Raw genomic sequence first — 24,427 nt, forward strand, 5'->3', positions numbered from 1 at the left:
ATTTCATGGTAGTGTTGATTTGGATTTTCTTGAGGATTAGCAATGTTGAATTGTTTTTCTATTTTTTTTTTCATTTTTTAAATTATTGTTTAATCTGTTACAGTTGTTCCCACTTTTCTCCCCTTCTCCTCCCTCACCCAGCCCCGCCCTCCGCCCACCCTAAGGCAGTCCTTACATTGTTGTCTGGGTCCTTGGGTTGTGCATAAATGTTCTTTGGTTAATCCCTTCAGCATCTTTCCTCTCATCCCTCCCTCCTTTCCAGCAGCTGTCAGTCTGTTTAATGTACCTAAGCTTCTGTTACTATCTTGTTTGTTAGTTTATTGTGTTCATCAAATTCCACATGTAAGTGAGATCATGTGGTATTTTTCTTTAGTGACAGGTTTAATTCACTCAGTATAATTTTCTCTGGGTCCATCCATACTTTTGAAAAATATAAGAGTTTCTTCTTTTTTACTGCTGCATAATATTCCATCATGTAAATGGACCACGTCTTTTTTATTCACTCATCCACTGATGGGCACTTAGGCTATTTCCAAATGTTGGCTATTGTAAATAGCACTGCTACAAACATAGGGGTGCATATATTTTTTGTATTGATGTTTCTGGATCTTTGAGGTATACTGTCAAAATTGAAGTCTCTGTGTCAAAAGGACATTTCATCTTTAATTTTTTAAGGATACTCTACATTGTTTTTCATAATGGCTGCACCAATCTGTATTCTCACTAACAGTGCACAAGCGTTCCCTTTTCTCCATATCCTCATCCAAACTTGCTGTCTGTTGATTTATTGATGGTAGCAATTCTGACAGGTGTAAGGTAGTATCTCATTGAGTTTTTAATTTGTTTTTCTCTGATGATTAATGACATTGAGCATTTTTTCATATGTCTACAGGCCCTCTGTATGTCCTCTTTGGAGAAGTGTTTATTCATATCTTTTGCCCATTTTTTAACTGGGTTGTTTTTCTTCCTGGCACTGAGTTGTATTAGCTTTTTGTATATTTTGAAGATTAAACCCTTATCGGGTGTATCATTGGTGAAAATTTTCTCTCATATAGTGGGTTCCCTATTCACCTTGCTGGTGGTTTCTTTAGCTGTAAAAAAGCATTTTAACTTGATGTAGTCCTATTTGCTTATTTTCTGCTTTGTTTCCAGTGCCTTAGGATATATAGCATCAAAAATATTTCTATGTTGACTATCTGAGATTTTATTCCCTGTTTTCTTCTATGATTTTTATGATTTTGCACTTCACATTTAAGTCTTTTATCCATTTTGAGTTTATTCTTGTGTACGGTATAAGTTGGTAGTCATTTCTTTTTTTCTTTTTTCTTTTTCTTTTTTCTTTTTTGCATACTTCACAGAACTAGAATGAATACTCCAAAAATGTGTATGGAACAAAAATAGACCATGAATAGCATCAGCATTCTTGTGAAAGAAGAATGAAGCTGGAGATATCACAACATCTGATATCAAACTATACTATAAGCCACTGTGATAAAAACAACCTGGTACTGGCACAAGAACAGACATATAGATCAATAGAACAGAACAGAGAGCCCAGGAATAAACCCACACTGGTATGAGCAATTGATTTTTGACAAAGGTGACAAAAGCATACAATGGAGCAAAGATAGTCTCTTCAATAAAAAGTGTTGGGAAAACTGGGCTGGTACGTGCAAAACAATGAAACTAGATGACCAACTTATGCCATATGTGATGTCGAAAATACATTGAAATTTTTTTCACCTGCCTGTGGAAAAAAGAAGCTGGACAGTAAGAGAAAAATCAGGTAAGATTATTTTCTTGATTATTTTGGAAAGAATTGGAGATCAAGAAATCAGAATGTAAAATACCTGAGTATTTATTAATTTGCTGTTTGGCTGGCTTACAGTAATGTAAGAATCCCATAATAGTGTCAAAAAAAGTTTTGTTCCTTTCAGATTTCTCAGAAGCCTCATATATGTAGTTCCTAAATAGTAAAAAATTTGTATCATGTGTGCTATCTATTAAAAATAAATTTGAGAATGCACCCTAAATTTATAGAATATTCACACATTATATAGATATAAATTACATACATATGCTAGTGTCTAATAGCTCTTCTTCACCTTCTGGGGATGACTGGCTTATCCTATCAATTATTCTCTCTCTGTCCTCTTAATAATAATTAAATTAAATATTGCCATAACTATTTAAATATGCTCAATACTCTTACCATTTAAGAGAATAAGACCAAATCCTTTTATTCAAATATACCCCCTTCAGCCACTATATTAACTTTTTTCTCTCTTGAGTTATCTAATTCCACTGTGTCCATTTCCTTAGCTCCCATTCACACCACTCCACTCTGTTCACAATATCAACACCACTCTCATCAAATAAACTGACTTGCAAATTGCTCAATCCAGTGAAATTTCTTATTCAAATAACACCTGATCTATATGCAGCAGTTGATACTCTAAAACATTTTTTATTATTCTCTCAGTGATCTTTTCATTTGGCTTTTAAGATATCTCATTCTCCAGGTTTGCCTCCTATCCCTCTAGATACTATGGTTCAGGTTTCTTTGCACATTTATCATTCTCTAACTCCAGATATGGGAGCTCCATAGTCTAGGTCAATGGCTTCCAAATTTCTCTCTGAGCCAAAATCCTTCCACTGAGACTGACCACTTAAGCAACCTGCTCATCTTTTGCTTTTGGGTGTCTCAATAATACTTTAAACTCAATATCTCTAAGGCCAAATTTAAAATCTTCCATATAAAATAAAATTTGCTTCTCTTTTAATGTTCCATATTTCACTGTATCAAACTATAGTTCATCTGATTGGGCAAGTCTGAAGTATGGGAATTATCTTTGTATCTTCCCTAAATGTATCTTGAATTCCTTTATTCACTCCTCCCCACACCCACTCTACATGCTCAAGTCCCACCTAAACTACCACATCAGCCTCCTCACTGATGTCCCTCCCCTTACATGACCCATGCCACCATATATCAGAGATTTTTCACCGTGAAGCTAAAGCAAACCCAACAACTTCAATGTAACCTGATTATACTCCTGTTTAAATCCTTCAGTGGTTCTCCATTAAATTAATAAGCAGAATCTTTGCTGCAGGCTCCAGTTCCTGGTTTTGCTGGGAGGACAATATTTCCAGCTTCATGTCATGCTCTCTATTCTTCACATTCCATTTTTCAATAATCTTGGCCTTTTAATTCCTACAATTCACCATGCAACCACCAACCACAGAGCCTTTTCACACACTGTTTCCCGTGTCTGGAGTGGCATGCCTTCATCACTCCCACCCAATTATTGGTTATTTAACTCCAAATTCATCCTCGACACCTTAGCTTGAGACTCTCTCTCCCTCAGAGAAATTTTTCTGATGGCCAAGTCTATGTGAGGTTCCTTGATTATACACTCTTAAGGATTCTTTCTTTAGAAAATTTATCAAAATTATATACTGTTTGTTTTATGTACTGTAAGTTCCAGAAAAGCAAAACTATTTTGATTCACCATTATATCTCTAATATTTAGCTCTTTCTAAGAATCTTATTTGCTTTTAAATTGTAAAATATTAATTTTCAAAACATCAATAAATTGTATTTTAAGAACACAAGTTGATACCATACAAAATTATATGCCAACACACCATTTTATAAAACTCTACATAATATTTTATTGTTTAGAAGCTATTACTAAGGAAAAACAAATATAGAAAGGCAAATGTAAACCTATAACTCATAAAGCTGAAACTAATAATAGCTTTGGATCCAATGATCACTTTCCTCTACTACTAGAAGCACTAATTATTTCTATTACACCTATAACCCAAGTTATAAAAATTTTAAAATCATATGAAGATTTAATGAAAACCCAGACAACAAAAAATTTGCTTAATTTAAATCTAGTATGGAACTTAATTCTCAGAGTTCTCCTTCACCATTGTGAATGTGTGAATATGTGAAAATTAACCTTTTCCAGAAAACTTTTAAAAGGAGTTCTCAAGTATAAAATACTTATTCTGATTAAGTTTTTCTCTCACATTCTGTTAATAGAAAGGAACCTTCCAGAATAGATGTGTAGTTAAGCTCTAAGTTTAGTGCTCAATGGTAAAGATGGATCTCACAGTTCCATAGCAATGGATACAGAATAAAAGTTAATTACACTGGTTAATTTGATTGTTAAACAATAATTTGATACATATTTATTGAACATTATCTGGAGTTCGAACAATGGTTGCTGATAAAGTGTTTAGGGTACAGGTGAGAGTTACTCCAGACACAGGAAATTTCACCTATGGTCATATCGCAGAAACAGTCAGAAGCAGAATGTGAATTTTAAAATGGATTCAAATATCAACAGCTAATAAAAATAGTCAATATGAGTATTGAATTAGAGAAAAGAAATAAGGATCAACACTGGGGAAGTCCTGAGACAGCCAGAGAGTAAACATAGCACCATACAAACTAAATGAGGTAGACTGTACAACTGCCCTGCTTGCCAGTAAGAGCCTTTTACATCCCCACAGCTGCCATGAGCTTTCAGTGTCTCCCTGTGAGCCACATCTGCTTTCTTGCCTCGCTATCAGGGATCACTTGACTTGCTTTGGCCTATGAAGGATAAGCAATAGAGACAGTTCTCAGTTCCAAGCACAGGTTTACAAACTATAGCACACTTCTGCTGGCACTCTGGCTCTTTTATCTCTGCCCTGAGATGGGTAGGTCAACATTAGGGGTTGCTTCCTCAGCTTGGAAAGTTTACACCAATCCCTAACAGCGCAGCCACAGATACCATTAAAGAGAAACATGGCTCAAAAACATTTGAAGATTGTCACTGTAGGCTTACCTAGTGAGAGCAAATGGATGCATTAAGTAGCCACCAGGACTATTTTTTGTGTATAATTTAGAGGACGTCACCAAGTCAGAACTGAAATATTAAAGAAGTCAGGTCAGAATCGAAGGGCATTTGCTGTGAGCAAGGGCTTGTGTGGAGGCCAAATTTTCTTTTAAGGACTTCTCCTTTCACCTGGGTGAACACTCATGACTTCTCTAGGCTCTAAGTGAAGACGGTTAAGGTAAAGGGGAGGAAATGCCAGAGGAGTTGAAGACTCTCTGTCCAGAGATAAATTATCAGAAGATATTTCATAGGAAAATTACAATGCAATTTGAACTTTGAGGAGAGCAGGATCACCTCCTATGGATGAACAGGAGGAATAGTCACATTTCTGTAAGTGGAAACAAATGTACAATGTTCAGAAGAGAAACAAGTTAAGGCTTCAAATAACGGAGGACATTAACACCTGAAATAAAGGTCAAGGCAAACTGTATGCAGCCTTGAATGCCAACTTATAGAGTACCAACATTGAATTTTGTCACATAATGCTCACAAACACCTGGAAATGTCATCTAAATGTGATGGGTGTAGCCCCTACACTACTTCTGGACAGATGTCTAAACAGCAGGAGTCAGATTCCACTTTCCCTATTTTGAGCCACAACCCAGAATGAAGAAACTTAGCTCAGAAAAATCATACATGGCTTATTGCATGAAATCTATTGTGTATTGTATTTCTTCAGGCAATCAGCTAACAGGCCTTCAGAATCACAAACCTGGTCCCCCATACAGTTCACTTCGGAAACCTGCTGTATTAAGTGCTCAGGTAGGAAATGTAACAATATGAAGCCATTACAAGTAGCACCTAGACTAAATGTCATTATATATACTTTAAGTGAAGAATTTTAAGTAATACTAAGCAAAAAATATACATTTTTATAGGTTACTTTAAATTGCCCATAATTCTATAAAACAATCATTTAATTTAGCAAGCCTTCCTTTTCCTTCCACTGTTACACTTACCTTGCCTTCTCTCTGGAAAGTATATTAGAAGGAAAATACATATATATTGTAATGTGGCAACTTTACAGATGAGGTTTCAAACACAAAAACTATTTTTATTAAATATTATGGCTACAATTTCTAATGTTAAATGTATTTGGCTACATGTAATATTCAATGAGTGTTAAAACAATATTGCAATGCTAATTTAAGTTTAGTACTTCTTGTGTCATTTTCATTCCAGATTACAGCTTTAATGTTTCATTAACATTCTAGTCATATTCAATGTATTTGTACACTATAAACATTACTATAAGGGCTTAAATTATCATGCATTTTTGTGCATCTCTGATTTAGAAAATCATAAGACTGAGGCTAAAATGTTAGCTTGGAAATAACTGATTTGAAGACATTTCCTAGATGAGAGCCCTTGGAGGACTGACTAAAAAGCATTTTTAAATCAATCAAATTTGCATCTACATATGCAATATTAAGTGAAGAATAAAAGCAACTTTCTGGATAATTCTAGGAAAATTTCATTTAAGGTACTTTGTTTTGTTTTTCAGGTTGGTTGATTGGTTGGTTATTTTTTGTGCTAAAATAACATTTAACTTAAATTCCAAAGGTACAAACCTATAGTCATTGCTTTGCATTAGATATGTAGATTCAATATCTATGCTAATCATATATGTGTGTAGAACAGGAAATCTTACAAATGTAATCCCAGTAGTTTTCAGAAACATCCTATTATTATGCCTATGTTACAATGTCAAAGAAAAATGATTTTTTTAAAGTTAATACAATATTTACAGAAGGTCAATTTCTTAGTAAATCCAATTCACAACTAGTTATTGAAGCTGCACCATGGGAAAGGAACCACACTACGGGCTGTAGCCAGAAAGAATCCGGAAGCATTTAATATCCAGTTAAAGGGCAGGGCCTTAGCACCTCAAGTCAAAATCAGGGTTTACAGGTGAAATCCATGTCTGATCAAGCCACTCATGTATTTAAATCCTTTCAAATGAAATCCCATTGCTCTTGACATGATCCGAATCTGGAAACCCTGAGTGCTCTTTCTGGATCATAATGTCATTTTACTATCTAATTGTTCAAATTGAAACAATGAGGTTTAATTTGTTGCCTATTTTTGAAATCTATATAAATGAAATGAAACCATAGATATTATTTTATATCTGACTTCTTTCACTCAGCATTATTAAGGTATACTCATATTTTGCATGTATCTGTATACACTGAAGTCTATTTTTTTTAATAAAGATATACTAATTTGTTTACTTATTCTAATGATGATGATCAAGATTCTAGTCCCGTCCCCATTCTAGAGTGTAGTCTTTTGGGATCCTACTCAGAATAAGGGCCATGTAACACAAGCTTTCAATCTTTGGAAAGGACTAAAATCTGACTTTTTTCCTTCAATTCTAGGAGCTTACCTCAAAGTTCTATTTGCCTCTTAGCAAATTCCCTAAAATTGGCAGAAGAGAGGGAGAACAGATGATTCTGTGGGGGCTTGGCTCCTAATGGACAGAGGGCTTTGACTTCTGTCCTTTAGTAATTCTCACAAAGCCCTACTTCTCACCTGCTTTGGAAAAAAATGTCCCTGCATAGAAGCAGTTCTGGTTTAATTTTCTGGCTATTTTCATCTCCTTTTTATTGGTCCTGTAATATTTTGCTATATTATAGATTTTGACCAGGTTATTTTATTTAGTTTTATTATTATTATTAGTTATCATTACTCAAAAAGATTAGTCTAAATCATCTACTGAGCCATTTCTGGAAGTAAAAGCCTTTCAGGTCATTTTCCTTTTATTGCCTTTAAAGGAGCCATCTTTCCCTAGGATCTTTGAAAATATTTCATCAGCATATACATTTTCTACCCATAGCTGAGTATTTTTGAATCTCAAATTCGGGCTTCAGATATATTCACAGACTCCTTAGATATTCTCTTAAATATTAAACAAAATACTGTTATAAAGCCCTGGCTGCTGTGACTCAGTGGATTGAGCATCAGCCTGCGAGCCAAGTGTCGCTGGTTCAATTCCCAGTCAGGGCACATGACTAGATTACACGTCAGGTCCCCACGTGGGGGCGCGAGTGAGAGGCAACCACACAGTGATGTTTCTCTCCTTCTCTTTCTCCTTTCCCCTCTCTCTAAAAATAAATAAGTAATTAAACAAACAAACAAATACATAAATAAACTATTTTTTAAAATACTGTTATAATAAAAACTAATTGTATAATTATTTAAGGTTATTCAAACTTACTAGACTGTAATATCAATAACCATAATAGTAATGTACTGATAATTAGGATTTATTTATTGTTCAAAGACTTTAAGTAACTTGCCCCAGGTCATGTAGTTACTAGGTGATGGAACCTGTTTTCAAATATAAACAACCTGGCTCCAGATTTCTGTCTATAAACCATTAAGCCAAAATAACTTGGAAGCAGTTATGGTTGTATCTCACTTTCCACCCATCTCCACTACCTAACACAATGACTTACACACAACAAGTGCTCAATAAATATTTGTCGGATGACTGCAGGAATGAATTCAATATTTTTCATATGTATTGTAAACATGATATGTTCCATAAATATTAAAAGAAAAAGATTACATCAGGTTAGACTGTCAGAGACTACTTTACAAAGCAGTTAGATTTGGAATTAAACTTTGAAGCCTCAATCTGGAGTGCTGCTTATGATATGAATAGGAAAATAGAAATAATTAAAGCAAAAGCAAAGACATAGAAGAACTCAAGACCTGCTTTAAAAATATTTGAATACAGTAAAATATCTCAACATGAATATCTCAATATTAATAGTAATTAACATTTTGAAAAAGGGGTCTGGACTAAATAGTTTATACAACTATGCCCTTAATAGTATAAAGTATGTATCATTTATTCTCATTTTACAGATAAGAATATTGAGGTTCCAAGAGAAATTATTACAGTACCTCAAAATCATAGAGCTAGCAATTAGTGAAGTTTAACTACATAATAACTAGTAGAAGCAAATGGAACAGGGAAATTAGGGGCCCAACTTCATCTTTTCTATGCTTACATAAGAAATTTTGTTATCCAGTAGACAAAGAAGAACAAAGAAATTCTGGTTTTGAGGGGAAAAGTAACCAAAGTTTGTATGTATGGAAGAGAAGTCTCATGATAGTAGGCATGAGAGAATTTTTATCTACACCTAAATTGAAGTGAGTTTTCATTTCTTACACATTTTCAGATTAGACTAACATTTATTTACTTGTGGTTGTGGTTTCATTTGTGTGTTGTTCTGTTTCTGATGTTGCAGCAAACAGAAAATAGAAAAATACTCTATGTCATGTAATGGATTGGTTCCCAGAAACACAAAGAAGAAACAGAAATAAAATGTGCAAACAAACAACTCATAAACAATAAGGTGAGTGCTATTCATTTAAGAAGTAAACATTGAAAGTCTGGGTAAGCTGTCTTGGAAGGTCAAACCTCATCTTATTTAATGGTTATAAAGAGTTTAGCCTGAAAAATGTGAGCAGGTAGATCCATTCCCAGGTAAAGAGAGAACATGGGGAGAGGCATGGAAACATGAAAAAACCTGGGAACTAGTTCTCAAAGGTGGTGACAAAAGGTATCTAGAGCTGAACACAGCAGCTCTTCCATATCATAAAAGGAAGGTTTATTTTTATTCTATAAGATGTCTGGATTCACTAAAATATTTTACCCAAAGCCCTTGCATGGATAGCTTTCAACATTTTTTACGTGACTTGAAATTTGTCCTCAGTGAGTTCTTATTGAGAACTTTTCACCTGCTCTGTGTGTGGCCACCACACTTCCATTAATCACCTAGGGTTTTAATTTTGGAGTCCAGATGTTTTTAAATTTAGAGTTGCTTCTCCCTCCACTGGATGCTGCTGAGATGATTTAGTTTACAGTAATCCAAGTGAAGAATCCAAAGTAGAGAAAGCCCCATGGATTTTAAAGTTCAGAAATCCCAGTTCTTAATTCACCCTACAAAACAAATCCAAAAGCAACCAAAACCTTTGGGAAAAACAATAGCAGATTTAAAAAATATTTTTCCTTATTCAGCCATAAAACTTCAAGGCCAATTCAATGTGCATATGAGTAGATTAAAAAAAAGTTCTATTCCATATGCTACTACATTAAGTGATGTGATCCTGGTTGATAGTCTGGACTCACTACCTTCTGTCTTTTTGAAGTTTTCTGTCTTTGCTTCATGAACTGTTTGAGGTTTTTGTCAAAAATAAACACCCGCGCCTCTCTTCAGTGCTATGGATAATAGCTGTAAACTGTCCTTAGCGCATATTACTCAGGCATTTTTTCTGCTTCCTAGCTTTGTGCCCAGCCAACTCCCACTAACCATGAAGGTGCTGTTTGATGTCTTTCCATCAGCTTTGCTTTCAACATAAACAGTCCAATGGAGTGCAGTTGGCACAGAATTAAGTATAAATGTAGCAACTTATTGGAAGTACAAGCCATTATAAAGTAAAACCAAACAAAACAGGGAGATGATCAAATCAAAATAGAAGTACTGGAAGCATTTGACACCACCAAGTTATAATATATTCTTCCCAGTTAGTTTAAGAAAACAATAAAAGGCAACAGAATCTAAAAAGAAGCCTTACCACCTGTGGTAGTTAGTGGTTGGCTGATTCACAGATGTAAAAAAAAAAAAAAAAAAAGGCTATTTGAGGTGCAATTTCAAAAGATGAAATAGGTTGTAACTGTAAAATCTAACAAAAACAGGACTGGATTTAGTCCCTAGAGAGATTGAAGTTGAAGAGAGTCACAGTGTAAACCACAAATGAAGAATGTAGAAAATTGTCACCATCAATTTCAGTGGCTTTGCACAGTATTTTGGCAGCCTGTGTGGGAAGACCAAGTAACACCGAATGATGGATTTAGCCTTATTGTCATTGCTGAGCTGATGAATACAAATCACTTGCCTTTTAAACTCCAAGTTCAAGAACTAGGATGAACTGAGCTACAAGGGGATCAAAGAGATGAAAGCGAGACACCAACAGATCAGAAGGTGTACACCCCAAAGAAGTCTGGATCGATTTTCTTAAATTGGTTACAGTATAAAGAATTAATGTTCTTACTGAATTCTAAGGCCTGGACTCACTGATCCAATAGTTTCGCAATAATGGCGGAAGGGAAGGTTATATGACTGGTGCTTTGGGTAAGAAACATTTCTCATCGCACTTTGTGGATGGACCTGTTCCACCTTTGCAAAACTCTGAGCAGAGAACAGAGTGTGAGACATGGATACTGAGACCATTGGTCAGTCACGTTTCCCTGAGAGAGCCACTTTATCTCTCTGAAGCTTGTTTTCTTTACAAGGAATGTAAAGATTAAAAAAGTTTTTCTATTTCACAGAGTTGTCTAAGGGTTAAAAGAATTAACTCTGCGTTAATGTACTGAGGTACATGTGTTTAAAGATAGCTACTTAAGGAAAATCAACTAATAATTCTCTTCCTTTCCAAAAGTTTTTGAAAGGTCCAAAATGAAACTTATATGTAAAAACTATCAATACTGGAAAACAGAGAAGATATTTGTCATTAAAACAGAAAGCTTAAAGTATTTCTTTCAGATACAGTAAAGGTAAAATTGGGTTATGGAAAGCAATAACCAGCTGGCAGGCAAACCAACAGAAATGAAGGATGTGAAGAAGGGACCCACATGGGTGATAAAGTGAATAGGACTTTCCATCAGAGCTCTGGGAACTACTAATCTAAAACTGGCATGACCCAAAACAGAACGACAGCTACTGGGACATTTGGAAGGCTAGCAAATTGAACAAACTGAAGAATTTCAGAAGCTATGTCAATATCCAGATATATACAACAGGCTGTGGTGTTCATTGCCAACCCTCCAACTAATGTGGTCAGCCCACAAGGTGAACCATGGATTGGCTACTGCCGTCTCATAAAAATACAGCCAGGTTAGTTAGAGAATGTTTGAAATGACACCTTCCACACCTTAAATGGTAGGAGAGTAAGGGAAAATAGCCTCTCCAATAGCTCTGATAGCTCTTTTCACTCTTAGCCTTGAACAGAAACATTTTGGATGAATCACAGGCATCACAATTTTCCATCTGTGGGTAGTGGGTGAGGCTAAGCCATAGGTCAGCTGTCAAAAAGAAAATGACTTGGACAGCTGGAGGAACTGCATGCCTAACTATGGACACATACTGAAAACTTTGCAACAAAGTAAATTTTCCTGCAAAAAAAGAAAAAAGTACCTTTCTTATAGCCAACCTCCTAATTCCCACTTTCTAGCACTAGGGATAACACAGGAAAAAAAAAAATAGACATAAATCTTCACCATCATATGCTCATATTCTAAAATAAGTTTTCTTTTATACTCAAAATCTGCTCCCCATTTTATATTGCCAGGGAAATAAGGCATGCATCTAGAAAAATAAAATTATTGAATTCATAAAAAGATAAAGCGAGGACCAGGAAAAAATTTTTTCAGATAAAAAAGAGAACTAAATTTAAAAACTGAATTGAGGCAGTAAAGAATGAATTGTATGCTACAGCAAAATGGGGATTTGATTTAGAAATAAGAATCATCAACATCGTCTATGAAGAGTAAGACAATAAATATTTCAGTCAATGTATTCCATATGCAGTCTCTGCTGATCCTTGTTGTTGTCTTCGTCATCATCATCATCACCATCATATCATCATCTCTTAGCAACCCTTTAGAAATGTCAAAACCATTTTTAGCTCATGGGCCATACAGAAAAGGACCATAGGCCATAGTTTGCCACCCTGTGATTTAAAAGATCAGATATTTCTTTAACAATATGTTAGAAAATATACTAAGATTAAGACAGTGTTAGTGGAGAATCGATCCAGGAAATGTAGCAAGAGTGAGAGGGCAAACACAAGGAAAGGAAAACCATAATTAGATAAATAACAAGGAGCAGTTTTCTGAGCTAAAAGCTTAAATCTTCCAATTAAATGATCCCAAAATGATGGACAAAAAATAAATAAATTAATGTAAAAAGAATCATCCAGAGCTGTAGTTAGTGCAGATATTGAACTCTAAGAAAAAAAATATTTAATCCTTCAAGAATTCAAGCAAAGAAAAAAATGTTTACATACAAAATAGAAATTATGTTCATATTAGACTTCTTTTCTGTTTTACTAATCACCCCGAGGACAGCAGAGCAGTGACAAATTAGGGGTCTAGCCAAGTCATGCCATTCAGGTGCCAGAGCAACAGAAAATTTCCATTGTCCAGTGACTCAATAGTACACTAGCTATTGCTCCACCTAGTAAAAATTATCTGAAATGGACTCTTAGGTGATTTAGAAATAACATTACAAAAAGTAGCTCAAGAGGAAACGTAAGGTATAAAAGCTGGTGACAAAAACTTCTGAGAAGACGCTGAAGGATGTAAGCTTAGGGAGAATATGACATTCTTTGAAGTACAAAAGCCATCAGAAATAAATAGAAATAAAAATAAAAAACAGAAATAAATATAAAAAATGTTTAAAAACTAGAGATACAAAGGTAAAAAACTGGAAGACCTCAGATTCACAGTTCATACTCTGGAGAGCATGGCTCAAATACAAAAGAATTTCTGTAAATTTAAAGAGGATTTTAGAGTGTAATGAAGGACTGGCTCAAGTCATTTGCTCTGTACCTCTAGACACACCAGTCTGAGACTCTGTAGTTACCCTTTCACCTGTAGCTGCAATGTTTCAGAGGGAAATATCCCAGAAAAGTCCCCAGTTTGCAGGGACCTGCTTCAGCAAGGGCACATGCTACCCAACTTCATTCATTTGCTCATTTAATAGAGACAGTGTGCCAGGCATTTTCTAATGCTAGGGCTAAACAAGGAACAGCATAAAGACAAATTCTTGCCATTATGGTGCCAGTATTATGTATTTTTTAATTTTATTGTTGTTCAATTACCATTGTCCCAATTTTTCCCCCATTGCTCTCCCCTGCACTGCCCACCCTCCCTCCACACCCCCTTTCCCTGCTCATATACTACACAGCAGAAAGAAGGAACTCCTACCCTTCAAGACTGTGTGGATACAAACGGAGAGTATTGTGCTAAGTGCCTGTATTCTAAAATAAGCTTATTCTCCCTTCCATTTGAATTCTCTTTCCCACTTTACATTGCCAGGGAAAGGTTGCATGAAAAGCTGTCATGTAAGCGAGCTATAATATGTCTTGTTTTTTTTTTCTTTCTATTCTTTTACTACATTATTCCCAACTTTGCCTTTTAAAATGTGGAGGGGAATCTGCAAGCAATCTTAATTGCAGCTGAGGCTCAGAAGCCACTGTGACGGAGACAGTCTATGAACTACGAGGGAGAGGGGTGGAGTCAGGGCACCTGGCTTTAAACCCTGGCTTTGTCACTTAGGGGTTCTAGCTGTGGGACCTCAGACAAATCCCTTGACTTCCTTGGACCTCAGTTTGTTTGTTTGTTTGCTCTTATCTATATAATAAAGCTAACAATAGGATTTGTCTTAGAAAGTTGTAGTGAGGATTAAGTAATGTAAGCGGTTAATGGGTTGAAAATACTGTCAGGAATGTAAAAAGTGCCCCGTAATCCCAGCCTCACATTTAATCATTACAGCTGGTCCCAGATAAAGAATGTGCCCTTCGAAGGCTAGCTGTAATAACAGCAGTAATAGTGATGATGACTAGTCATTGAATCTTTATTGCCTCATCTTTCAAATGGACATCACAGTAAAAGTACACACACACACAAAGTTGTGAAATATATGCGGATGAAAAGAAAAATCATATGTAAAATATTACAAACCAACCCATAATTTGAACTCAGGTAATTCTGACCCCAATACCCTGCTCTTCTGCTTCTGCCACCTCCTTAGAAAAAGCCTCTGAATCTCCATTCATCTAAATACCCCAAACTGGCTTAGTGCCCCAAGGACAAGGCAAAGGCTTTGGGGACATTGAGCTGAGTGTCACTTACCCTGGCGCTTTTCTTAGAACAAAAGGCTTTTTATAAAAAGAAAAGTGCCGTTTATAAAATGGCATTATGATACTATTAAACATAACAATACAGACTCAGCCCTCTGAGGGGAACCCAGGGCCCTGAGAAAAGAGTCAATATGTCACTCTCGGAGAAAAGCACCACTTATGAAAATGACAAGAACAATCATCTGAGAGAAACTTCACACTTGACAGGATGTTCATTAGCCAACTCAAGGGCAGAGAGAGAGCAAGAGTCACATGGATGGGTCATGAAGATGAGGGATGCCATCCAAAAGGCCGCTGGCCTGAAACCACCTTTTGCTCCTGTTTTAACACTAACTGCAGCAATAGCAACCACTGTAACATGCTTCCTCTGTGATTGCTCCACACGCTTGACTACATCCAGTTCTCACATAAATAAAGTAGGTTCTGTTATTATTCTTCTGATTCTCTAGATGAGGATAGTGAAACTCAGGTAGATTAGGTAATTTGCTCAAGATTATAGAACTAGCAAGTAGAATTGCTGAGACCTGGATAATAAATTCTTGAGAAACAAGTGACTAAATTGAATTAAACTAAATGAATTATTTTCTTATTCAATTAACATGATCATTCTTTGAGGACGAAAGTATATTCTGCCACTGATTTTAACATAATTAATTTATCAATTTGATTATTTCCTTGTAATCGTGTATGAATGCATTTAGCCAATTTTATAAAGGAACCTATTAAGTACAAAGCACTTTCTTTCACATTGTAGAAGACTGGTTTTTATAATCCCCCAAAAGTATAAATTTACAGTAGAATATGGTCCTAACAATCCCAGAGACTTCATTGTCTACTCCAGGAGTGAGTATCCACCATCATGATAGAATGTAGAAGCACTTCATACAACCTGAAGCTAAATTCATGCCCGTTCTGATCCTACCTTGTTGCACAGCTTGACACTGATGACCTCAGCTAGCCCTCTCACAAGAGAAAACAGCCTCAAGTTCTCTCTCAGATTTTACTGATTGATACTAAGATACCAGTTTTCTGACTTCCATGCCATGATATTTGAAAAAATGCTGAGAATTTTGAGAAAATGCTGGGAAGTTTGAGAAAATGTTACCTATTAACTAAAGAATGATTTTACAAGAGGTAACGATTAAGAAAGAGAAAGAGAACTGGTTTAGGATTGAATAGAGGGAAAGTGGATCTGCAATGCAATCACAATAGAATCTCGGCCAACCCATGGAAGTTCTAGTGCTGGGACGGTCTATCAGAGTTATCTTGAATTGGGGCAAGAGAGTCAAGCTATTCTATCTGCATGGATGCAGGTTGTCCTTGGAAAGACCTTGAGTGCCTTTTCTTCCTCATTCAATCTTTCAAAGTAAGTCCTTAAAGATGGATGACAGCTAATGGCCATCTTTCAGTAGTTCTCAGGAGCTGGTGGAATAAATTTTTAATTTCCAAAGGGGGACCAAAGTAATGCACCCCAACCACCACAACAGCTCACACCTTGTGCCCCTTGGACACATTTCTTTGTATATGTTCTAGGAGGACATACACGAAGTTTAGAATTTCAGTGGGCTTCTCTTCCTGGGGAAAATGTAGAAGGGGAAAGAAGTGGGATGACCTGCAGTGTCTGTCGCTGTACATGGACTTGGGCCACAGCTAACGCTGTCTCCCTTTGTCTGACTTATTTTGTTGTCAACACCAACAATTTTTCACTGTCACTTTTTTTCTAAAAATAAAATGGTCTTCAGAATAATTGCTCTAGTAGCTTAAATGCTGCTCCACTTTTTCTCCAAGTTTTATGCTCACAAAAAAAGAATAATTACAGTTTACCTGTTAAAGATCAAGGTGCATGCTCATCTCCTTTGTAAGCAAAAACCAATGTCCTATATGGCTTTACTTTCACATTTTCACTAATTGTGATTTATTTGAAGAACAAAAGGCCATTGTTTCTTCTTATGTTTACTTATTTATCATCATAAAAACAATTCATTTGTTATTTTATTATTTTGATGTAGTAAGAAAAAAACAGAGGTTTCAATGGATGCTCTTGAAAGACTTGCTTTAAGATGAATATATATAATTTCAATCTAAATAAATCTATAGATTAATACATGACTACAACTTATGGAATAGTAAAGAGTAAACATTAATATATTCATGCTACAGATAAGTAGATTTCCACTAACCACTGTTTGCAGTATGAAAGGGTAGTTCTTATTCTATTCTGAATAATAATATCAAGTTCTTATTAAAATCCTTGACCCTGTAGGCCATAGATACCCTTATTTTGAAACACAAACACAAAGCCTAACTGTTCTTTTTTTTTTCTTTTTTCTCCTTCTTTTTTAGTTTTTGTTCTCAAGGCCCTTAAAAATCAGACTGAGGAAGACAAGTGCCTAGCTACTATTTGCTTTCAGCATCCACCCAGGCACCTTGGGAAAAGTGATTAGTTCTAGAATGGGTAGATAGGCCAATTAGAGCCAATGAGATGCATGGACATGTTTTCTGGAACTTCCGGCAATCTCTCTCTTTTTTTTTCCTTTGCAACTGGGGTTTATGGAGGTGAGGCTGGGCCCAATTGCATTCGTACTGTAATATCAAATGGACCTAACCTAAAAATGCCAGCAACTCAGAGAAGCAGAGAAAACAGATTCAAAATCTGACTCTAATAACTCTATGCATCTAAATTGACCTATGTCAGAAGTTTGTCTTAATTTTAGACTGTCAGTTATGTAACCCAGTAAATCCCCTTTTCTGTTCAGGTCAGCTCAGATTTTCTGGCCAGCAGCCAAATGAATACTAACTGAAATCTAAAGGAAATTTGCCCTTGATCCAATCAGAAATTGTGGAATTAGCTCTTCATTACAAAATAGGTAAATAGAAAATTCCAAACACCATATCATTCTTTTTAGTTCTTCAGGAACGTTTGTGTATCACCAGAATCTTCACAAGGAATAAAGTAAATAAAAATATGTATAAGGCAACTTAAATGGGAAGTCACTAGGGAAAATACATTATAGTGTCTTCAAAAGCAATATTACCTTGTTAGGTTCACCAAAATCCAAATTGTAGTTCTCTGTCTTGTATATCTAGAAAATGAAATAATGTGTATCAGTAGATCCTGTAAAAATCAGTCTCACAGTGGACTCCAGTGTCAAACAAATTCACACAAGACTAAATCTAATACCAATTTTGTAATGGACAAATCTATTCATCTAATTTCCAGATGGTCAAATTCTTTGTTCAGGGTATTTCTTACCCAATATTAATATAATTGCAATGACAAAACAGCACTTATATATATATATATAAGTAAGGAAATGAAGCCAAGAGAGGTTGTTCCCAACCAAAGACAGTAACTCCTCCTGAAAGTCTCTTCCTGTACACATTTAAACTAAACAGTGACAGGTAGTGTTTGTGGGGTATTATTAGAGCTTAGTGACCAAAACTAAGATGCTGTTTACTTAGAAATGGACTTGACCAAAATGCCAATAATTACCAAGTCTGTATTGAGGCCTGCCAGAATGCACAAATCCCAAATGAGTGTCCTTTTTCCTCTATAATCTTCTGGCCCTAGCAGCAATGACAATCTACAGCATTGAGAACACCTAGCATACACCTTGTGATCTCTGAATACCATTTCATATTCACAGAAACAAGAGATCCTAAGAGAAACGGCCAGTTTCCTCTCTGGTATAGAAAATGTACAAGATGAACTCTGGCCATGTGTGCCAGAATGAAAGAAAATTATAAAGGCTAATGAACTTGTGCCAAAGGGAAAGAGGAGCCCAACTAAAGGCCCTCTCACTGGCTTAGATAGGGTAAATGAATAAGAAAGAAAAAAGGAAGGAAGGAAGGAAGCAGAGATGAAGGAAGGAGAAAGGGAGAAAGAGAATATGAATTATAACGCATCAAATATTAAGAACCTATGAGTCCCTGTGAGTTTATGATAATTTTTAAAAAGTAAAAGGCATTGTTTATCACAATGGACAAACTTCATATTTTTTAAATTAACAAATAAAGAAAAATATTAAATATCCTGCTTTTCCTCTAAAATTTTATTTCAAGGTAATCGAGTACATGGTAAAGAAAAGTTCTTTTTTATAGAATGTCTGATAAAAGGATAAGAAGAATGATAAAATTAGAAAATCACCATTTTGCAATTCTAATTTTATTAATACTGATTATTATAATAATTTTAATATTATAGTATACAATTATATTATGTTTATAATTATATTATAGTATATTATATTATTTATACATAGTAATATATAAATATTAATATATTTGATTCATTGTACTAATATATTATAGTATTAATATTATATTAATAGAACTATTCATCATTAATTCAAAAACCTAATGGTGCATTAGGAAATAATCAGCACCACCTATTTGGATTCTGATAAAAAATACTGAAGTTGAATCAAATTAAATCTTAAGAAAAAAAGTTATCACTTTCAAAAATAATAGGAATAACTCAGGGAGAGCAATTGGGGGGGTAAACTGGGAAAACTGTAATAGAGCGACAATAAAATTTTTTAAAATAAAATAAAAATAATAGGAAGATAGTCATTATAGAAAGTCCTCTCAGGAAGAAATGATCACCCAAATGTTAATATGGGGCATTCTACAGGAAAAATGATCAGGTTTCTACAGAAAATATAAATAAATAAATAATAAAAAGCATGGAAAAGCAACGGACTGGTGTTAAATAAAAGAGACTTCAAAGACATAGCAATTAAATGTGATATGAGGTTCCTGTTTAAATCTTGATTTAAACATACCAATTGTTAGTAGATAATTTGGAGAATTAGGGCAATTTAGGGAAATTTAAATATGGCTTGCATAAGAGGTGGTATTAAGAAGCAGTTGCTGAATTTTTCAGGTATAATAATGTCATGATGGGCACATAAAAACTTCATTGACAATTAGTGAAGCATATGAAATGATTTAAGAGGAAAAGGACTGTGGGGTCTCACCCTCGTAGACTTCCCAGGTGAAATACAGAACCGGCCTTTGGGCACGAAGGGCGGGGAGATACTGAAGACAGCGGACAGCTGTTCCAGCTGGATCGGTAGGCATTAGGTTTAATAAGAAAAGGAACTTACAAAGAGGCTTGTCTCAAGCAGCCACAAGACTAGTAGATCTGTGCCCCTCCTGTCAGAATTGTAAATATTTCCACAGAGGCTTGAAATGAGTTCAGTCACACATACCATCCAGATGGTCTCAAAAACCTCACTCTGCCTCCTTCAAAATGGTTCTAACTGTGGGGACAACGGTGGAAGGTCCATTCCACATTGGGGAAAGGAGGAGGAAGCACCCAAGGCCCCATAGGACTTGTGTGCATATTTATAGGTAGGCACATCCTCTCATGGACCTCCTCCAACATAACAAGGCTAGCATGCTTTAAAATACTCAGGAAAAAAAATTTTTTAAATTCGTGGACAGGGAACAAAAACTGTCAAAATGCTGATCATTTTTGAGGTTGGCTTATTCTATTAATTTCTATACTTTGGTGTATCTCATTCTTTGCCAAATACCTTTTTAAAAGAAAGTACTAGAGACACACAGACAGCGTTGGTTCTCTGAGTTCCATTTTGATAAATAATTTCATTAGGTAGGTTTATACTGATTAAGCTAAAGGCAGTCTTCATGGCAGCTTGACTTTTTCAGCTGATCAGAACAAGAACTTGGATACTATCCTTGACACTATTTTTTTCTTTCATGTCCCACATTGACTCCATCAGAAAATCTTGGCTGTGCCTTTGACACATATCCTGACTCCTCCTCAACACCTGCACAGCATCTATCTTTTTTCTGAGTTACCACTATCTCTCATCTGAATGATTGCAAAAGCCTCTTAACTGGTAAGCCTGCTTCAGGCTTTTTGCACTCTGGTTTGCTCTTAACAGGGCAGCCTATTATTCTTCACAGATGGGAACTGTTAAAGGCTAGGTCATGTTGCTCTTTTGCTCTTCACCTCTGTTTCTGCAACAGAGTCTATCTCAGATGGAAAGAGGATGTCCTTAGTGCAGCCTACGGGGTTCTATGTGATCTGAACCATGACTCGCTGCTGTTACTCTCTTCATTCACCCCCTTCCAGCCCAACAGTCCTTTGTATCACCTCTTGAACATAACAACATCGTCGTCGTCGTCGTCGTCGGCAGCCGTCCGTCTCGAGAGACGATGGTGTAGCTTCTTAAGAGTCTATCTGCACCGCCGAAAATGGTTGTGCAGTCCGACTCGGGAGTGACATGGTATCTGTCTCCTCCCGTGTTGAATCAAGTGCGATGACGCTGAAGCTACAGAGCCTGGGCAGGGTGATATGGACGGTCTGCTGTTGCCCATGCAGCAGACCCCCCCTCTCTTCGCAGCTGAAGGGTCCAAGGGAAAGACGGAGTCAATACAGCTTGGCTTCAGGTGCGCCGCAGGAGTTGCCGGTGTTGACTACAACGTCAAACCGCCTTAGGGACTCCGGCTCCGGATTTTCTGTCGGGGTTTACTCCCTTAGCCTTTCCCCTGAAGAGGTATGCCGCAAGGCAGCGGAGGTTTTTTGGAGTCAGAGTTTTCCTTCTCTGATGTGCCCTGACTGGAAGATCGAACCAGCGACACTTAGCTCGCAGGCCGACGCTCAATCCACTGAGCTAAACCAGCCAGGGCCCAACATAACAACATACTCCATGTCTTTGTATAGGCTGCTCCCTCTAACAGGCATAATCGTCCCCCCGTAACTGTAGAATATGCCCTGTCACTTCTTTTAGGTCTGTGGTCAAATGTCATTTTCCCAGTATTCCTTTTCTAAAACTAAGTTTTCTAGCCTTCCCCATGACTCTTCAATACCTTATTTTTTCTTTTATACCTTTCACAAACATCCAGCCCATATGTTGAACTTATTTCTATTGTTTATTTCTGTATCATCTATACTTTATGGCTCTTGTGTTTACTATTCGATCCCTAGTACACAGAAGAGTGCCTGGTACATAGTAAAAATTTATTAATTGTTTGTTGAATAAATAAAATAAGCTATTATTTCAGTAGTGTTTCTACAGTCTTAGAGGCTCATTATCCTCCCAAGTGTATTATCTTGACTTGTTTTAACCATTAGGGAGCAAACTCACTTCTTGCATCATTCACTCATTCTTTCAAGTATATTTATTGAGCTCCTTCTATGCATTAGGAACTGAAAATACAATAATTATTAAGATAAATACATTATGGAGTCTCCAACAATCACCTCCCAGTTTTTAGGGAAGAAAGGGTACTTCACTAACATCCTATGATTAGTCTACATAGGTATTCAATCAGTTATTCCAGATCTTCAGAAAAAATTTTCAAATTGTGTGTGCTATAAAAACATTACAGAGCCATTGCAAGATATGGATTCTTTCTGGACTTGAGCAGCCTTCAGGGACTATAAGGGGGGATGGAGTTCCAAAGTCAATTGCTTCTGGTTGTCAGATTCCTCTAATGGAACTCCTTCAAAAGCAGCCCAAGAGGACTGGGGAATGAGAGTATCTGCCAGCATCTCCTCAGGTGGTAAGCTCTCCTAGCTACAACCAGCTCTCACTGCTGTGCCCTGATATTCATGCAGGAAGACAAAGAGTAACTCTGCCACCTGGGAAAAGGGTGGTGTTACTGCTGGAGGCAAACCGACAGGGGATTGGAGGAGAAGAGTAACCCTTGTGGGTACAGTGGCTAATAACTGAAGTTTTTATATAACCCAGACACTTCTGATATTTATGACTTTTCAGCAATGTCCAGGCTAACATAGGGTGTCTGCTCTAACAATGTATGCACGTTTGTCAACCAGAGTTTCATCATTGTTATAAAATACCTAGATTCAAGATCCTTTTTCATTATCACAAGAAATTTCAGCATTGCATTTGTCAACAAAATAAAAGAAATACCGGTTTTATTTTCAAATCAAATTTCAACTTTTAAAATTTTTAACTGCTCTAATAATGGTTTTTAATTTTTTATTACCTATTTGTGAAAAGTTTCCTGTTGATATGACTATCAAAAATTTTAAGACATCGTTATTTTAAAAATCTCAATCAGAAATTGCTTCTGTTAATTTCACATTTAAAAGCTTAATAAAAGTTATAGTTATGTTCACTGAAACAAGCTTAAGCTTCTCATTTGAAACTTCAAGACTTTACTTGGATATAGTCTTCCAATTAAAGATCAAGTAATTTTTCTAACACTTCACTTTACAAAGAGATGCAATTAATTTCATTATCATGCTTTATATAGCTATCACATATTTTCTCTGATTTACCCCAGGAAATATTATCATTTTCCATATGTGCTTTGATGTGTAAAAAAGGTGGCTAAGCACTCTATTTAGGAAACTTGTATGCCATGGGTGAAGCTACTGGTCTCTTATGTGCAGACATTTTTCAGAGAGCCAAGATTTCCCAATAGCACTTCAAATCCCTTTCTTTCATGATTTGATTTCTCTACAGATGGAGACAAGCACCAATGACACGAAGAGCATCCATGTGCAATCACTCAATTCCTTCAGTCCCCTAGGATAAGATTAATACAGTTTCACCCTTTGAAGGAAAAATTATACCACCATCGTGAAATGTTCTTAAGGACAGTTCATGAGTTCAATAAGAGGTATGTTGAAGGTGCAGGTTTCTAATCCAAATTAGAATGACTGCTTCAAGTTCAAAGAAGTGAACCAAAATTATTCCAAAATATACCAGAGGGCATTTATTAGCGTGTATAAGCTTAATCCCATAGAAATAGTGTTATGGTTGAAATTATCATTGCCGTCTTTAATATATTGAATTTCTTTTAGGCTCATTCACCTTTTTAAAAAATAATTTAGAACCTTAGCAACTAAGAGCTTCCCTTATTAATAATGGGTTTGACTGCCTGATTATCAAAACTGTATAATCAAAGCTAAGTTGCTTCAGCATGATGAGGCAGCTTTGTAATTTAGTGACTATGTCATAGCAGATGTTTTCTTATTCATGAGTTTCTTTTCTATCCAGAATTGGAAGGACCTTGTGTAACCACTGGTGAGGCTTTAGCTTCTGCATATCCATCATCACTGTGGCATATTCTCAAGATGAATCTGTGAATGGCACTAAAGGACATTTCTCTAACTATTAAGACAAATGTTAATACTCAGCAAATAATAATTATATTTGGAACAAGAAGAATCATGCAAATGCTGTGATGGCTGTGGCAAGTAGGGGCCAGGACTCTGTTCCCATTTCCTTTGTATCTCCACTAATGCGAGACAGCTGCTTTATCCCTAAGAAAAATGAAATAACTATCTATTGGGTTGAGTACATAAAATAAAAGATGTAAAGATGTCTTTAATATTCATAGCATTCATCACTGGCACATGAAGAAGAGAACACGTTTTTATTGATATTTAACCTTTGGTCAGGCATGAGAAATAGCTGTGAATGGTAGTTGTGCTGTCATTCGGTAATACAGTAGAGCTTTAGCTAAAAGTCCATTCTCCCAAGCCCATATTTCCCATGAAAAACTGTATGTGCTGTGGTTTCATGTTTAAACGAGATGTGCTTTCTTGATGCAGAAATTCACTGAGCAGTTGAGTTTACAGAGAGCCT

This window comes from Furipterus horrens, unplaced genomic scaffold (assembly GCF_987537825.1).
Source record: "Furipterus horrens unplaced genomic scaffold, mFurHor1.1.pri manual_scaffold_6, whole genome shotgun sequence".
Classification (NCBI taxonomy): Eukaryota; Metazoa; Chordata; class Mammalia; order Chiroptera; family Furipteridae; genus Furipterus; species Furipterus horrens.